Consider the following 18,783-nt stretch of genomic DNA (forward strand, 5'->3'; position numbering starts at 1 on the left):
GTTAATGAAAATGACATTGGGAAATATTAATCAATGCCAGATACATCTATCTTTTCAATTCTTGCATATAAATCCAGTATAAACCCAGAGATGTCTCTCAGACATGAGAGAGAAAGGGAGAAAAGGGAAAGATGAAGGCAAGGTTTCCATCAATAGAATTTTCAGATGTGTCCATTAGCTGCATACACTTGACTAGTAAATAAGAGAGGAGCACCTGGGTGGCTCAGTTGGTTAAGTGTCTGACTCTTGATTTTGGCTCTGGTCATGATCTCACAGTTCATGAGATTGAGTCCCATGCTGGGTTCTGTGCTCAGATTCTCTCTCCTCTCTCTCTGCCCCTTCCTTGCTCATAAAATATTATTTATTTATCTCTCAAAATAAATAAATAGACATTTAAAAAAAGAAGAAAGTATCTTTTAAAATGATCATGGACAAGTTTATTAGCAATATGATCTATAGAAGTCATCCCCTAATTCCACCAAAATTCTAATACACCAATCAAAATTTTACTAATTGACATTTATTATATATTAATTGTTTCAGTTTAGATAGCTCAGACTTATGACACTATTCTATCTTTACATATTATATGTGTGTCTTTTTAAACTTATGACATAATTTTGATCATCTCTGTAATGCTTCTAATGCTGGAATAAATTATTGTATTATTTCCTTTGAAAAGTATATCATTTAGTTTGTATCGCGGTCCTCAGCAACACATTTTGGAAAAAAAGATGTACTACTTTTTTTTTTTGTACCACTTGTATTTTTAAGTAAAGAATTATATTAGAGGAGTTTTATAACTGTCTTCCTATCTATATCCCATGTAAGGAAGTTGGATAGGATGACCGTAAATCTGCTTAGCCCAATGGTCTGCTCTTTGCTCTGTCTTCTGAGCAGTGAAAACACAAATCACAGCTGCTTTTTTTTTTTCCAAACAGAAAGCATCATTATTTTCTTCCTTCATAATGCATCATTTTCATAAATAGTTCAAACAAAGCAGAGACAGTGAACACATTCTCATACATATTCTGTCCAGATAACTAAGTTTGCTGTTTGCTGGATATCATGGACATTTTTCATGCCAAAAAATAAAAATACATAGTATTTTTAAAAGACACACTGTCTTCTGCTGCAGTGGATATACCGTAATTGATTTAATCAATTCCTTGTCATGGACCCTTAAGTTTCAATGTTTTAATTACTAAAAATAACAATATTATAAATATTCTTGACCATGCCACACTTGTCCTATTATAACATTGGAATAAGTTTTTGGATTACAGTTTATGCATACTTTAAATTTTGTTAGATACCCTAAATTTCTCTCTTGGAAGTCTGTACCAATTTACAATTCCACCAACGATGTAAGAGTTTTTTAGCTACTCCTTCAGCTTCTAGAAACCTGCAGCTCCTGTCTTGCAAAGTAAAATATTTAACAAAGGAACTCTTAAATATTCACTAGAGGGACATTTCTCATCCTTTATTTACCAGAAAGACTTCCAGCCATTTCAAAGACTCTATAAAGGTTATTTCAATTGATACTCCTTTGTTGTAATTAGACCCACACATAAACTTCCCAGGAGATGGTAACCCACTTTATTTTTAAAAGCCTGTCTAGTTTTAAAAGCTTTCAACAGCCACTCTAAGGAAATCCTTTTGATGGCAAACTTCAAAGACTTGTTTTGGTTAAAGCTCTTTTCTTTTTGTTTCAACTTCAATAAAAAGATGGAATACCTGATTCCTTTACTTGAAAACTAGATTTTTGGTCATTAAAAGCATGTTTCCACAAGCAGAGCTGAATCCCACAGGACTGAGATGCTGCATTCATTCAACAAGGCTTGACCTTTCTCCTCCTGTTTGGAAAGCTCTGTGCTAGGCACTAGGGGAAGTTGCGGGAGGGTGGGAAGCTCAGGAACCTAAGGTCTGTTTGACCAAATGACAAAACAAAACTATTAAGTGCTTTGGAAAGACTAGGAACTAAAATGAATGCTTTTGGTTGAGTCACAAATGGCATATTTGTGTGGTTACAATCAGAGCCAGAACCACAGATATAACAGTGAACCAGAAATTCTAATGCTCCATTAAACAACCCTGTGCAAATTACGCTTTTCAGGCTTGGTCCAATCCAGCCTGACCATAGAGCTTAGACAGGTTTAGAAACTTGCCCAGGGACATCTGTAAGCAACAAACCCCAGACTCAGCCTCAAATCTATTTGACTTTGGGGTACATTTCACTGTCTTGGTTCATTTTTTCCCCCAGATTAAAGTAAGAATTTTCTTTTATTTTTATGTAATTGACATATAACATTACGTTACTTTCAGGTGTACAACACGATTTGCTATTTGCAAAATGATCGGGACAATAAGTCTAGTTAACACCCATCACCACACAGAGTTACAAATTTTTTTCTTGGGATGACAACTGTTAAGAACTATTATATTATTTTATATAGGTGCCAGAACAACCTTACAGAGTAGTTAGTGTGAGGCTAACTTTTTTTGCAAAGGACCTAATTGAGTTAAGAAAATATGTTCATAGAACAGAGGTCAGCAGAGAAGAGCCAAAGGGCCAAATCCAGTTCTTCATTTGTTTTTCTAAATAAAGAATTTTTGGACCGTAGCCACACTCTTTTGTTTACATACTGTCTATGGCTGCTTTTTTGTTACACCAGCAAAATGGAGTGGTTCTAACAACAGATAGCCTGAGGAAACGTAGCAAACTTACTGTCTGGCCCTTTAAGAAAAATTTGCAGACATACAGTAGGAATTAGGGTCAACATTCAAATTCAGTTCTGTCGGATTCCAAATAATTAGTGCTCAGTTACCTGGTCTAATTATACCTGCTCCTTGTGTGTACAAATTTTGCAAAGTTTTTGACAGTGTTTCTCTTTTTTTTTAATTTTTTTTAACGTTTTATTTATTTTTGAGACAGGGAGAGATAGAGCATGGACGGAGGAGGTTCAGAGAGAGAGGGAGACACAGAATCTGAAACAGGCTCCAGGTTCTGAGCAGTAAGCACAGAGCCCGACGCGGGGCTCGAACTCACGGACAGTGAGATCGTGACCTGAGCCGAAGTCGGACGCTTAACCGACTGAGCCACCCAGGCGCCCCTGACAGTGTTTCTCTTATCCTTATAGATGTGTCAGAGTGCTGTGGTCTGGATGATAGTACATTTACCTGTTAATTCAGTGTCTGTGGGTAAATATCATCCCACAGTCACCCCAATTGAGCTCCTTTGACCTTCCTGGGCACTATAGTAATGACAGCCACCTGGCCTCTGTTACTTCGGGCCCCATCTTCCTCCTGAGTATTGATAAACCTGGCTCTGTGCTTTCTTACCATCATCCCTGACTTGCAGAGAAGATCACTGAACCCCTTAGTGCAACACTAACAAGTTAGTGCCCCTTAACCGAATGAGCTTAACCGACGCTTAACCGAATGAGCCCCCCAGGTGCCCCTTCCCTCAGCCTCTTTATTCTTCCCTCTCCCACCTGCCAGGGAAACTCAGACATTTCTGCTTCCCTGAGTGTTGGTCATTGCTTTTTGCAAGGAGTGCTGATTGCTGCCTGAGCCCCAGGTTTGCCCTATTCCTTTGCCAGCCGGTTCAAGCAACTCTTTTGGTGGAATCTCTTTCCTCCATCATCAGGCCCAGCATGTCCCCATCCAGGTTATTGCCCTGGCACCCACGACACGTGGTGGGAGCAGCTCAGGTTTGCCCAACCAGAACTTTGACCTTAGCATAGCAGACTGGCCTCTGGCTGAGAATTCAGACCTCCCTGGAGCTCATCTATGTCTGCTCAACTGCTACAGGAGATAGGGCCCTCTTTGTATGCCACCAAAAGGGCCTATGACTCTTAGCCATTAACTGCTTATTAATGGTGCTGAGTCTCTAATCATCCCTCTGCAGGGTATTAATACAATTTATCAGCAACCATCTAATTCGACTGTCCTGGAGGACATGGTTCTCCTCATGTTTCTCAAATTCCTGAATCATTTTATCTGCAGGAGTGTTCTTCTCTCCCTGGAAATTTTTCCAGCTCGTCGTTGGTAAAATCTTTAGCAACCGGGTCACAACCTCGTGCCAGGAGTGTCTGTGCCCAACTACCACTCAGGATAGCATTTTGAACACCTGCCAAGTGGTAAGTCAATAAGTTCCAAATCTCCTCCTTCCATCTGGTTTCCCAGGCTCCAATTTCTGTACAATTTGCAACAGTCTGAGTCCTCTGAGAGGCAAAATGCCAGCATGGGATAAGATGTGCAAGAGATTTTATTAGGGGAAACACTGTGAGAGAGAATGAGGAAGCTGGAAGAGCTCTCAGTCATGACATATGTATGACCCCTCTGAAGGAGGGAGGGACGAGAGGAAGGGAGGGAGGAAGGAAGGAGGGAAGAATGAAGAAATGTCCATAGATTACAGTGCAGTTCTAAGAAACTTTTGGCAAGACCGGGAGTGTCTTCAAGTCAAATACACCCCAGAGGGGAATCCTGCATCTTGTAGGAATGGGCTTGCCTTAGTATTCCTGCCACTCTGAGTCACCGACTGGGACGCAGCCAATGTGGGAAGTGTGGCCTTGGGAAGAATGCAGTGATGTATCCAGAGGACATCATCTGGGACCATCAGCCACTTAGGATCCCTACAGTCAGAAATCTAAGAGCTACATGCCTCCACTGTCGCACCTCAGGTGCCAAAGGAAAAGGGGGAAACTCCTTTTTTTTTTTAATAGGAATTTAATTATTTCCACCTTTACTGAAGTATCATTGACATGTAACATATGTTAAGTTTAAGGTGTACAATGTGATGATTTCATACATGTATGCATGGCAAAATGATTGTCACGATAAGGTTAGTTAACTCCTTCCGGGGGAAACATCTTTTAGGGGAAACCAACAGCATGACACATTCAACAAAACAGCCCAGCCAGCCCACGCAACAGGGAAAGAGGTCCATAAGTGCCAAGCCCCACCTATATATACAAGCTTCTTAGTTTCACACTTTCAAATACAGCTAGACTACCAAGAGTCACTGAACACTTGAGGAAAATCTCTGATCTGGAAATCAGAGACCAAAACAAACACAAACAATGGTCACAAAACCATCAAAGTCACTACATGAGAAGAATCAGAGATTATTCAAGGAGAAGAAAACTTTTGTTTTTTGTTTTTTTCTTTTCAGACTCTACTTTGTATTTCCATTGCTTTTTAAAATTTTTTTCTTTTTTATTCAATTTATTTTTTTAAGTCACATCCAAGGTAGTTAGCGTATAGTGCAACAGTGATTTCAGGAGTAGATCCTTAATGCCCCTTACCCATTAAGCCCATCCCCCCTCCCACAACCCCTCCAGTAACTCTGTTTGTTCTCCATATTTAAGAGTCTCTTATGTTTTTGTCCCCCTCCCTGTTTGTATATTATTTTTGCTTCCCTTCCCTTATGTTCGTCTGTTTTTTCTCTTAAAGTCATGAGTGAAGTCACATGATATATATGAGTGAAGTCATATGATATATATCTTTCTCTGACTAATTTCGCTTAGCATAATACCCTCTAGTTCCATCCATGTACTTGCAAACGGCAAGATTTCATTCTTTTTGATCGCCAAGTAATACTCCATTGTGTATATAAACCACATCTTCTTTATCCATTCATCCAGCAATGGACATTTGGGCTCTTTCCATACTTTGGCTATTGTCGATAGTGCTGCTATAAACATGGGGGTGCATGTGCCCCTTCAAAACAGCACACCTGTATCCCTTGGATAAATACCTAATAGTGCAATTGCTGGGTCTTAGGGTAGTTCTATTTTTAGTTTTTTGAGGAACCTCCATACTGTTTTCCAGAGTGGCTGCACCAGTTTGCATTCCAACCAGCAGTGCAAAAAGACCCTCTTTGTTTGCATCCTCACCAACATCTGTTGTTGCCTGAGTTGTTAATTTTGGCCATTCTGACTGGTGTGAGGTGGTATCTCATTGTGGTTTTGATTTGTATTTCCTGGATGATGAGTGATGTTGAGCATTTTTTCATGTGTCTATTAGCCATTTGGATGTCTTCTTTGGAGAAGTGTCTATTTATGTCTTTTGCCCATTTCTTCACTGGATTATTTGTTTTTTTTGGGTGTTGAGTTTGATAAGTTCTTTATAGGTTTTGGATACTAACCCTTTTTCTGATATGTCGCTTGCAAATATCTTCTCCCATTCCATCGGTTGCCTTTTAGTTTTGCTGATTGTTTCCTTCGCTGTGCAGAAGCTTTTTATTTTGATGAGGTTCCAATAGTTCATTTTTGCTTTTGTTTCCCTCGCCTCCAGAGACGTGTTGAGTAAGAAGTTGCTGCGGCCAAGGTCAAAGAGGTTTTTGCCTGCTTTCTCTTCAAGGATTTTGATAGTTTACTCTCTTACATTTAGGTCTTTCTTCCATTTTTAGTTTATTTTTGTGTATGGTGTAAGAAAGAAAGTGGTCCAGGTTCATTCTTCTGTATGTCGCTGTCCAGTTTTCCCAGCACCACTTGCTGAAGAGACTGTCTTTATTCCATTGGATATTCTTTCCTGCTTTGTCAAAGATTAGTTGGCCATATGTTTGTGGGTCCATTTCTGGGTTCTCTATACTGTTCCACTGATCTGAGTGTATGTTTTTGTGCCAGTGCCATACTGTCTTAATGATTACAGCTTTGTACTACAGCTTGAAGTCCAAAGAAAACTTTTAAAAAACTTGTTTTTTTAATGTTTAAGTGAGAGAGACAGAGTGCGAGTGGGGGAGGGGCAGAGAGAGGGAGATACAGAAATGAAGCAGGCTCCAGGCTCTGAGCTGTCAGCACAGGGCCCAACGTGGGGCTCGAACTCACGAATTGAACTGTGAGATCATGACCTGAGCCAAAGTCAGACGCTTAACTGACTGAGCCACCCAGGTGCCCCGAGGAGAAGAAAACTTTTAATATATGTTTCACTGCTAGGTTCGGGAAGAAAAGATAGGTTATTATATCCAAGAACAGAATAGGTTGCTATATAAAAAAAAATTAAAGGGAAAATTTAAGAGAAATTAAAAGTATGAAACCAAAATGAGAAACCTCAAAATAGGTTGAAAATATAGTGGAAGAAATTTTCCCAGAAGTTTAAGTAAAAAGACAAAGAGACAGAAAATAGGAGATAAAAGACGATAGAAGTAGGGGAGCATTGTAAGGATTCAACAGCAAATGGTAGGAATTATGGAAATACAGAATAGAGAAGTGCATGGTCCCCATGAGGTAATTCATGAAAAGATCCTACAACTGAAGTGCGTGAGTTTCCGGTGAAAAGCTCCACAAAGTGCCTAACCCACAAAAGAATAATATTAATCCCAGCTCAAGACATATCATTCTGAAGTTTCATAAAGCTATGGGCAAAATAGAGAGTTGAAAAGTAATTTTTCTTCAAGAAGGGGAAAATTTAAGGTGTTTGTTTACAAAGGATCAAAAATCAAAATAGCATTGGATTTTTTCCACAGTGACACTAGAAGCTAGGAGAATTGTAGCCAAGTCTTCAATATTCCGAGGTAAGAATGGTTTATAATCTGTACTTGGTCAAACCAAGTCAGTTAATTGTCATCATAGAAAAAAAGATACTTTAAAATATGTAAGGTGTGTTGGGGGAGGGGCCCATAGCTGGTGTATTAAATCAAGAATATGCAGATTATGACCTGCTGGGTGAAGAGGCACAAGCCACCCACATAGGGTTGACAGGGAACTCCCTCAGCATTTGAGCTCCCACTTTGGGAAAGAGAAAACCTGGGGTCCTTTTGATTGAAGAAAACACAGCTTTAATGCATACAAAAGAAGTAACATCACAAGATTTATTACTGACAGTTCCCAGAAGCAGGGGGTGGGGGGGAGGTAGGGGGTTCAATGAGTGGGGGGCAGTCCTCTGTCCCAGTTCACTAGGAAGCAGAAGATACTTTTAGATGTTTAGATTTGTCTAGACCAAAACTATGATCCATAAGCTCCTGATCCAAATTAGCATTATTCTAAATAACCTCAGTGTTATCACTGATAACTGTAAAAAGCAAATGTTGTACTTTAAATTTAGGACATAAATTTTACCCTTTCTCCCCGAGAAATGGTTAAACAATGCACTGTCTTTACAGCATATGATGGAAATGGAAATAGTTTCGCTATATTGGATGGAAGCTTGTAAGGTACATTTTTCTATCTGAATCAGCTTTGTAGTTTATTTAGTCCTAGAAAATCTTTAGGATTAGGGAGGACTGGTGGGAGGACACCGGAATGCAGTTTATACCTACATTTGACTTATGATTGTTTCAACCAAAAGGTGTCAGTTCACACTAATTTACAGACTTTGGAGGTTATAAAATCATTCCTTCAGGAGCCAAGGAGATTCAAGAGTTTCTTGTCATAGAATGCAAATAAATGGCCACAAATTCTTTTCAGTGCTTATACAGTTCTGACACCTGTTGTCATGAGTTCTAAATATTATATCTTTATATGACATGTAAAACTATAACATTTACTATTATTTTATTAAATATATATACATTATATAAGTATATATAACATTTATTGTATTATTAAATATCTGTTTACACATATATAATTATATATACATTATATTTAATAACATAAAAATAGGAAATTTCAACCATATAACAGTGCTATGACCCAATGAACTGTTTAGGTGCCAGTCCTAAGGATACAGGCAACAGGAGTTGATTTTTCTTTTTTCTCTTTTTAAAAAATATTTATTTATTTTTGAGAGAAAGAGACAGAGTACAAGCAGGGGAGGGGCAGAGAGAGAGGGAGACACAGAATCTGAAGCAGGCTCCAGGCTCTGATCTGTTAGCACAGAGCCTGACGCAGGGCTTGAACCCACAAACCGTGAGATCATGACCTGAGCTGAAGTCGGACACTTAATCAGCTGAGCCGCCCAGGCACCCCAGCATTGGATTTTTCTACTTTGTTCATCCAAGGGTGGGGTTGCCTTTAGAATATTTAATTCAATTCTCATATCTTAAAAAAATAACAGCATTATTGAGATATAATTCATGTACCATAAAACTAACCCTTTTATTTTTTTTTTAAGTTTATTTATTTTTTTAGTAATCTCTACACACAATGTAGGGCTTGAAGTCAACCCCAAGATCAAGAGTCACATGCTTTTATAACTGAACCAGCCAGATGCCCCTTGACCCTTTTAAAGTGTACAATTTATGAAGGATATTCTACTTTTTTGTGTTGCTGTTTGGTTTTGGTACCAGGGTGATTCTGGCCTCATAAAATGAATTGAGGAGTGTTCCTTACTCATCTATTTTCTAAAATGGTATTAATAGATTTGGTATTATTTATTCCCTTAAAATATTTGATATATTTCACCAGTGAAGACATTTGGCATGGGCTTTTCCTTGTGGGAAGAATTGTATTTACTGATTCAAGATTTTTACCCTGATATATGTCTATTCATATTTTTTTACTTCATTTTATTTTATTTTATTTTATTTTATTTTATTTTATTTTATTTTATTTTATTTTATTTAGTTTTGGTAATTTGTTCCCTCTAGGAATGCCTCTGTTTTCAACTATTTTTAAAATTATTAGAATTATGATGTTCATAAGTATTCCCTTATAGTACTTTTCATTTTTGTAAGGTCTATAGTGTTGCCCCTCTTTTCATTTCTCATTTTGGTAATTTATACCCTTCTTTTCTTCTTAGTCTAGCTAAAGGTTTATCAATTTAATTTTTTCAAAGAATGTGCTTTTGGGTCTTTTTCTCTATTTCCTTTTGGTTTTGATTCATTGATTTCTATTTTTATCCTATTTCCTTATTTCTACTTTATTCAGGCTTATTCACTCCTCTTTTTTCTACCTTCTTGAGACGGAAGCTTAAATTATGGTCTTCCTTCTAATGTAAGCACTTAATGCTATTAATTTCCCTCTAAGCACAGCTTTGGTTGCTTCCCTTAAACTTGATATGTTGTATTTTTGTTTCCATACAGTTCCAGATATTTTCTAATTTTCCTTGTGATTTTTCCTTTGGCCCATGGGTTATTTATTTATTTATTTATTAAAAAAAATTAATATTGATTTTTGAGAGAGAGACAGAGCACAAGGAGAGGAGAGGCAGCAAGAGAAGGAGAGACACAGAATCTGAAGCAGGCTCCAGGCTCTGAGCTGTCAGCTCAGAGCCTGACGTGGGGCTTCAACTCAAAAACCATGAGACCATGACCTGAGCCGAAGTCAGACACTTCACTGACTGAACTGCCCAGGCACCCCTAGAAATGTGTTAATTTCCAGATATTTGGGGGGTTCTTATATTTGTTTTTGCTAATTTAATTCCATTGTAGAAAGAGAACATATCTTGGATATTTTAGTCCTTTCAAATTTATAGAGGCTTGTTTTGTGACTTGCTATATATAATCTATTCTGGATGGTGTTTCATTTGTTTGAAAAGAATGTGTATTCTGCTGCTGGAGTTTTCTACATGTCAAATATTTCAAGTTGGTTGATATTGTAATGCAGGTCTTCTATGTCCGTGTTGACTTTCTGTCTTCATTGCTGAGAGAAGAGTTTGAAATCTATAACCACAAGTGAATTGTAAATTTATCCTTTCAGTTCTCATGATTTTTGTTTTACCTGTATTAGAATTTCCTTCCTTTTGAAAGCTAGTTAATGTTCCTTTGTGTGTGTTTGTGTGTGTATATATGTGTGTGCGTGTGTGTGTATATATATATATATGCCACATTTTATTTACCCATTCATCTATCAATAAACACTTGGATTGCTTCCACTACCACAAACATGGATGTACAAATAGCTCTTTGAATCCTTGATTTTGATTCTTTTGGGTATATACTAAGAAGTGGAATTGCTGGATCAAATGGTAATTGTATGTTTAATATTTTGAGAAGCCACCATACTGTCTTCCACAGCAGGTGCACCATTTTATATTTCCTCCAGCTGGCAAAGCCATGGGTTTTTTACCTCCCAGCAGGAATGAAGTCCATCCCCTCTGGCAGAAAAGTAGCTAGTTTTCTTAGCTAGCCCAGTCCACACTAGTAAAAACTAGAGTTCTGCAGCAACAGGTGGGGCAGGACAGAAGCAGCCTCAGGCATGTTTTGCCTGAGTAGATGTCACAGATATCTACTATCTCTATTAGAATTTCTAGCAGTTTTTCAAGAATCGATATTTCTCAAATTGTTGTCTGTGTTTGGTTTCAAGAGCCTTGAAATGGTTGTTTCTGACAATTTTGTCCAGTTATGTACTTGTTTTGTGTGCAGAGGAATTGTTGACCATGTCACATAGCCGCTGCTGAAAGATTCTTCCACAGTTTCTTTTTTCTTTAAAAATTTTTTTAATGTTTATTTATTTTTAAGAGAGAAAGACAGACAGAGTAAGAGCTGGGGAGGAGCAGAGAGAGAGGGAGACATGGAATCTGAAGCCGGCTCCAGGCTCTGAGTTATCAGCACAGAGCCCAATGTGGGCTTGAACTCATGAACCTTGAGATCATGACCTGAGCCAAAGTTGGCCACTTAACTGACTGAGCCACCCAGGTGCCCCGTTCCACAGTTTCTTTTTAAGTGGGGACCTGTATTAGTCATGTAAAAGAAATCCAACTAAATTAGTTAGGACTTTAAGAATTTTGAGTCACAGAACTTCCCCTTCTCCCAAACTGGCTGAAACAACATAGGAAATTCATGGCTCACAATTTTTCAAACTATTATTTGTTTATTTATTTTTATTTTTGAGAGAAAGAGAAGGCTCAAGAGGGGCGGAGAGAGAAGGGGAGAGAGAGAATCCCACACACCCGAGGTGGGGCTCAAGCTCACCAGCGGATTATGACCTGAGCCAGATGCTTAACCGACCGAGCCACCCAGGCATCCCTATGGCTCACAATTCTAAACAGTCTATAGGATAGTTTATAAGTTAAGTCAGACAGGTGAGGTTTGATAGTGCAGCTCTAATGATGCCACTACACGCCGAGTTCTCCTTTCCAGCACTCATTTGACAGTACTGACTTCATCTTCAGGCTTTATTGGTGCCTTTTGCCTAGATGCTATCCCTTCAGGCTTTCCCCTTGAAGGAACAAAACACTTGCCCCACTTTCAGACCTCATATACTCAACACCATACCAGAAGAGCAAGGAGGCTGCAGTTTATTAGAAGATCCATCTTAGGTCTCTGTGGAACTCACTGGTTCTGACTGGGTTCCATGACCATCTCAGAAACATGACCATCTCAGAAGCTGCCAGAGGGAATGGTTATGCTCGATGGCTTAAATGGGAGGAATGAATGCTCAGGAGGCAACCAACAAATGTTATACAACCACACAAATTAGCCCTAAATAAGAATAAATAAACAACTGTATCGGCTCCCCCAGCGAGGCTCATATGCTCAAAGCACTTGAAGAAGAACTGGCCTTTGAAACTAAAACCAGAGTCTTCATGCTGTCAGCAATTGATTTCTCTTTCCAACCCACCCTCCCCTCCTGTTTTGGCCTCATTCATGGCTACTGCAGAAAAGGCTCACCTTATGAAGAATATGGCCATCAGCAGTTACCCCAATAAGCGGCTTTTTCTCCCTCCCTTTTCTTTGCCCATGTAGCAATTTCAAGCAAGGGCTCAATAATGCCCAACTCAGGTCAGTGCCTATCCCTTGGCCCAAATAGTGCTGCCAGAAGCAAAGAGTATTGTAACTGACGTTGTAACATGCCCATCTCAGTGGTCAGAGGACACTCTTCTGTTGCCAGAAGGGCAAAAAGAAAGCTTCTCCAGCAGTCAGGAAACAACGGGTACCAAAGACCCTGCTGGGGTCTAATCGTGGGAGGCTCTTGAAAGTCAGGCTGAGGGGGCTGAACTTTACTGAGTAGAAAACACGTGTGCAAGGGAGAGACCTACTGTCAACTTGTCGGTTTATCTGGGAGGTACTGGGCAGGGCAGATCACACGGATTCATGTACATAATACAATGAAGTTCTGAAGACAGTATTGCACGTAGGTATGTAAATGATCAGGAAGGCCATTTATCCCAAAGCATATCTTTCCCGATTAACCACCCAACTTTTATAAAACAAGAACACTTCAAAAGACCCGATTCCCAGCCACGCATTAGCAGAATAATTCTTCAAGCCTAGGAGTCTTGGGGGGAAATTTAGTTATTGTCAGCCTTCCCCAGGATTGTTATTTCTCCTTGCAACCTAAGCAGTGCTAATTCAGGTCTTCCTTTGCCAATGTTGAACCAAGGAGGGCGGTGGAAGACGGCAGTCCCACAGCCCGGCACGCACCAAGGGCTGGCCCTTGTCAACACCTATTGTAGGAATTCTTAGAGGGGTCCCGACACAGAGCTTTAGGCCAAGTTTCGCCTCAGAGGCCCACGGAGCTTCCTTTAAAGAAAGCCCACAGCAAGAGTCCCCACCCAAGCAAAAGATTCCCCACCCAGTCCAAGGCCGGGAAGATGCCCCACCCAGCGGCAGGCTGGGCCGGCCTCCTAGGCTGGTTTAACTGGTTGGGACGACCGAAGCCTGCTGGCACAAAAGGTCTGCACTTCGGGAGCTGAGGAGCAGCCAGCCAGAGGGTGGAGAGGAAAGCTCTTTCCTTTCTCAAGACCACCGCAGCCGCTGCCCCCAAACCTCCTTCACTGATACTCGCTGGAGGTAGGTGTTACATCCCACCCAGTCCCCCAAGACGGGGGACTGCGCAGGCGCTCGCTGAGCACCCGCGCGGCGCGTTCTCTCGCGCGCTCCCTCAGCTTCCTTAGCGAGCCCCTGGGCCGAAGGAGGCGCGGTGCTTCCAGGGTGTTGTAGTGTGCTTCCTCGACGAAGGGCCCTCACGTAAACTGGGCGCTGGGCGTCGGAGAACTACGCCTCCCAGCGTGCCCCGCGCGAGGGCACAGGGCGTTTGCCCTTGACGGCTTTAGCCGTCAGCGCAGAGAGGAGGACCCGGGAAGCCGGCAGCGGCGGTAGGAGGGAATGCGCGTGCGCGCTGGGCCGGCTCGTCCCGTTCTGTCCCAATCATTGTAAACAGGCGGAGGCTGGGGCGGGGTGGGAATGGGGCGCCCGAGGCCGGCCAGGGGCGCAGCGCAGGAGGCGCCTACGGTGGCTGCGGCGGCACGGTGAGCGCGAGGAGGCGGCGGCTGCGGCGGGGCGGGAGGTCGCGCGGCGTCAGGCACAGGTCAGTGGCGGCCAGCGGTGGCGTGCGGGGGTCGTGGCGGTGCCCCTCGCCTGCCCGCGGGGCGCTCTCCGCACCCACCTCGCAGCGGCGTCTGTCAGGCAGCGTGCGGGGCTGGGAGCTCGCCGCGCGCGGGGCTGGAGTTGGGGGTGGGGGGCGTGGCTGCCCCGAGTGCGGGTTCATCCCGGGCAGGCTTCTCCCCAGTTCTCGCCCCCTTACCGGCCGTTCCTCCCATTTGCCGGCCGGGCCTCCCTCGTGGCACCCGCGTTTGTGATTTGGTGCTCTCGGGGTCCGGAGGAGGAGGGTCGGGAACCGGGCCCCTCCCCCCTTGAGTCTCCAGGCCTCAGGGCAGCTCTTGGGCAACGGAACGGAGGAGAGGGGACTCTGTCTTTTATATAATCACTGTTTTTTCACCGCACCCGGAGTATTGACCCGTCTCCGGGACTTGCCCAGTGGGCTAGGAAAAGTCTCTTGATGTTTCCCACCGCTGGCATGGAAGCAGTGGAGCTCCTTTGAGTGCTTCGGTCTTTCGTTCAGGTTTCAGTGCGAATGGGGACAGATCTGGAGTTGAGAATCTTTCTTACAACTCATTCTCAAGTATGCTTGTGCCAAAAGGCTCTTCTTGAGGTCGCACCCCCCTCCCCCTTTTAAAATTTATGCTTAGCAGAGTGGAACAGGTTTTACACAATATTCCACACCTCAGTCTTAACCTGAAATAATTACGCTGTTTGGAGTTTTGCGATTCATGACTTCCGAGCCTCCCTCTTGCCTAAGCAGCTTGTTACTTCTAAGGCCTAGTAGAGTTCTTGACAGTAATTAAAATGTGAAGTCGAGATACTTTGAATGTGCATGGTAAGAGAAGTGCAGTCGTTTGGGCATGGAGTTCACACACCATCTAGCCTGATTAGAAAAGCTTTCGCTGAATTTTTTTAGTGGAGTGGGCATGTTCGAAGGCTGCTGCAACTTTAGGTAGCATTCCATCATACTTGGGAGTTATTCATAAAATATTTAAGTGGTGATAAGGAGCAAGCTCGCTTTTGGTTTGGTGATTATGGAGGCAGCACTTCCAAATGAAAAAATGGGACTGCGAATAAGAAAGGTAACCTCACTTGACACGTTTCCAGTTATCTTGGTGATTTGATAGTTCCTTTCTGAGTGTCTTCCCGAAAATGAGTAATTGCTGTAAACTGTATTGGCAGTAGGAGAGGTAGGAAGGAAGTTAGTAGAGTGGTTCCCACTTTTCAGAGTGACCCATAGATTTAAGTGGAGTAGGTTAGTTTAACAGTAACCATAGGGCAGTAATTCTTTGAACAAAGAATCTTGAGGCCATGTACCATAACTTAATTTGCTCTCTCTTCACAATAATCTCTCATTTTAGGTCTTTCTAATTTAGAAAACCAGAAGTGTCAGAAAATGAATATTTAATTTGTATCGTTGTGTTTGCACAGCTGTTTGCTTGGCAAGGAGAGATTGGGCCTGAATGTAACCCCCAAATATGTCCTTTTTGAAAGAAAATTCCTGATCGAAACCTAAGTTAGTATATGTGGGAGGAATAAGGAAGAATGCAGGTCATTTAGTATGGGAGAATTACTAGTAATAATTCCATAGCAGCGGGTACTGTCCCAGGTGAAGAAGACTTCCAGATGGATAAGGCACTGCCCCTGCTTTCAGAATGGTCAGATTCTATCTCTGACTTGAACCGTTACCAAGTACAGTACGTTTTTAAGATTATTTTGACTGGACAAAGTGTGGGCATATACAGGGTGTACAAAGGAGATAGTGGCCAGTTTCCTAAGGGAAGAGAAGAAGAGATTGAGAAAGGTGGCAGCGGTAAGGAAAACGTTATGTATAGAGGGGATGAAAAGAGTAAGGATGGGCATTTAGGTAGAAGGAGTGTGAGCAAAAGCACAGGGGTCTAAGCTGCCATAGTGAGTTGGCAGAGGCGAAATTATGGATAGTCTTATACACAGTGGAAGTAATTCCAACTTTTATCTTGTGAACAAATAGGAGTCACTGAGACAGCATCAAGAAAAGAGAAGCCTAGGCCAGCTCAACCCATTAACTCCATGCTGTGTGTTAGGTGTTGTGTTAGGTACCTCATGCTTTAAATTCTTAAACTTGAAGGTTTAGGCACGACGGAGGCAGAAAATGAGAGAAAGGAACTTAAGGCAGAAGGAAAGCTGGACATGATTAGAGAGAGCATAGAACACTTTTAAAAATTAGAAGTCGTTCTCTACAACTATAGCATTGGGTTTATGGTGGGAAGTAGCAGAAGATGAGGCTGCCTAGATAGATCCTTGAGCATTGCATGCCATTCTAGGGATTCTAGAGGGTTTTTTTTCCTATAAATAATAATAGAGTTCATGGATTTTAATCAGGAAAGATTCTTGGAAGGTTTTCATTTTAGAAAGATCATTCTGGTATTACAGAATGCAGATTTCAGAAGGGAGGGAGGGGAGGTAAGGCAGGGTGCAGCGAGACTGGTTAGGAGTTTTTGTAATAATTGAGGTGACAAGTAAGACCCTACATTTAAGGTAGCATCAGTGGAGATACACAGGAGTAAGTTCCTAGCACAAACATTGAGAAAGTAGAATTCATAGGATTCAGTTACAGTTGGATTTTAACTTGGGTGATTGAATAGACAATGGTAAAGTACAGTTGACCCTTGAACAATGCAGGGGGTAGGGGTGCTGACCCCCCTTGCAGTCTAAAATTCATGTATAGCTTTTGACCCCCTCAGAACTCAACCACTAATAGCCTGCTGTTGACTGGAAGCCCTACTGATAACAAAAAGTCAATTAACACATATTTTATATGTCATGTGTGTTATATACTGTATTCTTACGGTAAAGTTAGAGGAAAAAAAAGTGTTATTAAGAAAATTATAAGGAAGAAAAATACGTTTACAGTACAGTACTGTATTTATCGAAAAAGACCACATATGAGTGGACCTGCACAGCTCAAACTCATGTTGTTCAAGGGTCAACTCTGCACTGAGACAGGGACTTCAGGAAGAGGAGCAAACTTGGGGAGGAACAGTATTTTAGCTTTTGGATATACTGAATAGGGAGTTAATCTATGAAACATTCAAGTGGAAACATTGGCTGCAGAGTCGGGTGTGTGGATTTGGAGTCTCCGAGAAGTCTTACTGTGCAAGTCAGCAGGCTGTATTCTAGGTGGTAGCTGAAACCTTTGATTTAGGTAATACCATGTAGGAAGAATTTACCAATGGAGAATAGTCCTGGAAATAGACAATGGAGAATAACATTTAAAGCCAGATAGAGGAAGAAGACCTGGAAAGGGAAATTCCTGTGTTTAGAGATGCAGAGAAATCATGAGAAAATGTCATAGAAGCCAAAATGGAATCATTTCAAAAGGAAGTTATACTTCAAAACCAACTCTCCAGGAAAAAAAAAAAAAAAAAATTAAAAAAAAAAAAGCTATGCTCTAACTGCTTTGAGAACTTGAGTTAAACAAGGATTGTTAGGAGTCTATTGAATTTAATAACTAAGTTCAGTTGTAACATTCTACTTAATGCTTAACTTAAATTCTACTTAATACAATTAACTTTTGGGGAAGGAACTAGGTTTTATTGAATTGAGGAGTTAATAGAAGGTCAGAGTGAAGAAAATAAATGTAGATTATTTCAAGAATAAATAAGTCTTAGCTGTGAAGAATGGAAAGAGGTGTTAGCAGAAGGTAGAAAGGGTTAAGGGAGTGATTTTTAACATGGCAAAGATTTAAGCCTGCTTTTTTCAAGTGTACAATTTAGTGGTTTTTAGTATATTCATACAGTTGTGCAGCCATCTCCACAGTCAACTAGAACATTTTTATTATCCCGAGGAAGAAACCTTTTACTCATTGTCAGTCACTCACCATTCCGCCTACTCCCACCCATTAGCAACCACTAACCTACTTGCTCTCTCTGGATTTGCCTACTCTGGACATTTTGTATAAATGGAATCATATATATTATCATTTGTGACCGACTTCCTTTACTCAGTATAATGTTTTCGACGTTTATCATATTGTAGCATATATCAGGACTTAATTCCTTTTTATTGCCAAATAATCTTCCATTGCCTGGTTGCACCATGTTTTGTTTATCCAGTGATCAGTTGGTGACTGAGTTTTTTCTACTTTATGGCTATTGTGAATAATGTTGGTGTGAATATTCATGTGCAAGTTTTGGTGTGGATGTATGTTCCTCCTGGGTATATACCTAGGAACAGAATTGCTGGATCGTATAGCGACTCTTACGTTTAACATTTTGAGGAAGTACCAAACTGTTTCCCAAAGCAGCTGTACCATTTCATCATTCAGTGTAGGGATTCTGGTATCTCCATATCCTCACCAACACTTGTTATGTTCTGGGTTTTAAAATTTTAGTTATCATTGTGGGTGTGAATTGGTATCTCATTGTGGTTTTGATTTGATGATATTGACCATCTTTTCAATGGCTTTTGTAGGTCATCTTTGGAAAAATACCTACTCAAGTCCTTTGCCCACTTTAAATTGGGTTGTCTCTATGTTTTTGCGTTGTAAGAGTTCTTTTTGTTGATTCTGGATGCTAGACCCTTATCAAATAGATGATGTGCAAATATTTTCTTCCGTTTTTTAGGTTGTCTTTTTACTTTCTTGATAACAT

General features: G+C 41.0%; 1 protein-coding gene across 2 annotated transcripts in view; it reads left to right on the forward strand.

Moving 5' to 3' along the window:
* Positions 1-14,065: 14,065 nt before the first annotated feature.
* The window catches only part of RALBP1 (ralA binding protein 1), a 47,170-nt gene continuing 42,452 nt past the window's right edge, over positions 14,066-18,783 (forward strand). For both annotated transcript variants that reach the window (XM_030336018.1, XM_030336019.1), the window contains exon 1: positions 14,066-14,138. The gene's annotated coding sequence lies outside the window, so the exon portion shown is untranslated. The remainder of the gene's footprint in view (positions 14,139-18,783) is intronic.

This window comes from Lynx canadensis, chromosome D3 (genome assembly GCF_007474595.2).
Source record: "Lynx canadensis isolate LIC74 chromosome D3, mLynCan4.pri.v2, whole genome shotgun sequence".
NCBI lineage: Eukaryota > Metazoa > Chordata > Mammalia > Carnivora > Felidae > Lynx > Lynx canadensis.